At 33.8% G+C, this 3055-nt stretch overlaps 1 pseudogene; it reads right to left on the bottom strand.

The window, feature by feature from the left end:
• Positions 1–2475: 2475 nt before the first annotated feature.
• On the bottom strand, positions 2476–2572 carry LOC124233520 (uncharacterized; annotated as a pseudogene).
• Between the last annotated feature and the right edge of the window lie 483 nt (positions 2573–3055).

The following is a 3055-nucleotide window of genomic DNA, read 5'->3' as shown; positions in this document are numbered from 1 at the left end:
AGAATATAGTAAATAAGGTACTATATGCCCATTTCAGAATCCTTCTTCATTTATATTAATCATCTTGATAGTGGCCCTGATCTCAGTTCCCCTACATTAAACCCAGCACTTACGGGGATAAAACCAAAAACTCTCATCCCCTTCTCCTGCTTCTCTCTGTTACGCTCAGATGTAAATATTAGGTTTTTAAACCTTTGTATCCCTGAACTTCACAAGGCAAATAGAAATTACAAATTATTAGAGCCCAGGTGGCCTCGTGCTAACATTTTTGCTAGATATGGATCCTTCGAAGTTTTATTATAGGGAAACTGATATCCAGAGAATATTAAGAAGCTGAAGCTTCCTAGACCCCAACTCCTTGGCTTCCTGGCACCAGAATCCGCCATGCACCATGGAGGCAGACAACCAAGGATAATTATCTGCAGATTCCCTTGTCTCACCATCCCCCTCCTTAAAAGCAGCCACACAAGGCAAAGGCAGGCTGGTGGGAAAATGCCACCAGCAAGGCCACATGTTCCCCGTCCCCTACCTAAAACTTCAAAGAAAAACCCCTACCTTTTTTCCTTTGAAAAGGTGATCTAAGTTCTAATCAATTCCCATCTTCTAGTCTGGCTGCTCTTTCCTTGCTGTAAGCCTGGCATTCCCATTTTTATTTTGGCCCCTCTTGTGTGGTGGATAAAGAACCTATGTTTGTATCTGGCAACAATCTGATATATCTGAGATCTGTGTCCCTTAGAATGGGTAAGGTTAAAGTTTTAGCAATAAATTAGTAAATTAATATAATTTTGGGTTAAATGATGAAATTAAGGTCTTAACTGTGTTGTTCATTCACAAGCATTATTATTTATTGTCATTACACAGCTTACCATATAAAGTTAAATGATATATATTTTAATATGGAACTTGGTGAAAACTGTAAGAATTAATCCTTTTCTTGGATAAGTTCTCTATATTAAAATTAAGTATCAGTATTTGCTTTCAGATCAGATAAAATTTACAATCCACCCCCCCACCAAAATATCATCACATAGCAGACCAATGGGAGTGAATTGCAGAATTCCTCTAGCAGAAAAAAGAGGAATAACATGGTATTTGAAAGATAAAATTCTGAAATATTTATACGTCTCACATCGCTGTGATCTGTAATCTAAAGAGAAGAGTTAAAGAGCAGTTACACTTTCCGTATGTATCCCCAAGCAATAATAAACATGAAAATAATTGTAATTTTATTTTCTTAAAACCAGAAAAGATGCCTGTCAGTTGGAATATCCACCTATGCACAATGAAAGTGATCGTCTGAACTCGATTCTACATGCCTTATCCAGTGTACCTTGAGTACACGAAAGCGTGTCAGAAGGGCTCCAGGGTATATGGGAAATAGATTTATTATGTATATGATATGTGACTATGGTTTTCTTTGTTAAAAAAATTTTTAAATGAACTATTTTTTTTTCAAATTTTGATATTAAAGCTTGTTTCATTCCAAAGGAGTATGGATGGAATGTTTGTATATATGGGCAAGAAATGTACTAAGACAAATTAAACAATTGGGCTCAAAAAGGAGGGGATTTTGCTTAGTATGGAGAGTTTTAGTGTACTAATTTTTTTAAATCGTAATTTTCCTATATATATATACTTAGTGAACATGTATATATATATTGATATGCAATATACTTAAGACATATTAAGGAGAGAAAAGCAAAGAACAGAAAGGTACACTATTTAGATTTTTCTTATTGTTCAGAAAATTATATATGTATGTATCTGTATTCACATAAAAATTTTGCACTAATACAAAGAGACTGTTATCATATGTTACCATGCTGATCTGGAAAGTAGGCATGGGGAAGAAGAGATTTACTTTTAATTTGATTTTCTCTGTGTTTGAAATATTTCATGAGTGTACATCACTTTTATTATGGAAAATGAAGAATAATAATAGTTATTAAGTTATCCTCTCTAGGATAATTTCTCATTAATATAAATTAAATTAAATTTACTCTGTCATTATAATTGTAGACAAATGTTTTTGTATCATTTTCGCCTATAGTAAAATGAAAGAACAACAAAGATAAGAAACTTATTATTAATTAACATTTTTATTTGTTTATCATGTTGGATCATAATAGGATGTAATAGGTGAAATGTATCATTTTCAATGAAGTTTCTTAGCAATGTATATTTGAAGGCAACAGAGCCGGGTGTTTGATGGAACCGTATATAAATTTGGTTTTGCTCCAGTACAAAAAGGCTTGTCTTGAAGCATATTGCAAAGGTTGTCATTGTTGCTGCTGTTTTTATATTCCAAGCAAAGGAAACCACATATAATTGAAGACACTTAAGTGAGAACATGTGATATATACTTCAGTTGGTTGGTTATTAACTAAGAACAGAAGATAAACATTTGATGTTACAATTTGGATAAATGATGTCAACTACTTCAAAATGTCTAACATTTCTTCAAACTTTTTTGTTTTTAATATAGAACACCACAAATTTGCATGTCACCTTGCACAGGGGCCATGCTAATCTATCATTCCAGTTGTAGTATATGTACTGCTGAAGTGAGCACTCTTCAAACTTTTAAAGTTGCTTGTAAATTAATCAGTAGAAATGGAACATTCTCTCTACCCACTGGCAAAATCAGAGGAGAATTTCTACATTGTGAATATATTTTTATAACTGAAAATGTTGTTAAAATCTTTGAAATGGTGAAATTCCTTTGACAAATAAAATTTTAACTCTTTAAATTTTTTTCTTGAAGATTGGCCCTGAGCCAACATCTGTTGCCAATCTTTTTTCTTTTCTTCTTCTTCTTCTCCACAAAGCCCCCCAGTACATAGTTGTATATTGTAGGTCATTCTGGCTCTGCTATGTGGGACGCCGCCTCAGCATGGCTTGATGAGTGATGCTGGGTCTATGCCCAGGATCCAAACCAGGAAGACCGTGAGCAAACTTAACTACTCAGCCATGGGGCCCCCCCATTATTTTTGTTAAACAGGTAAATCATCTGAAGTTCTTATCAGCAAACCTAATTACATCACTTTGTTCAAAA

This window comes from Equus quagga, unplaced genomic scaffold (genome assembly GCF_021613505.1).
Source record: "Equus quagga isolate Etosha38 unplaced genomic scaffold, UCLA_HA_Equagga_1.0 203_RagTag, whole genome shotgun sequence".
In the NCBI taxonomy this organism is placed as follows: Eukaryota; Metazoa; Chordata; class Mammalia; order Perissodactyla; family Equidae; genus Equus; species Equus quagga.
Note: the sequence above shows the minus strand (reverse complement) of the source record. Positions and strands in the feature narration are given on the sequence as shown.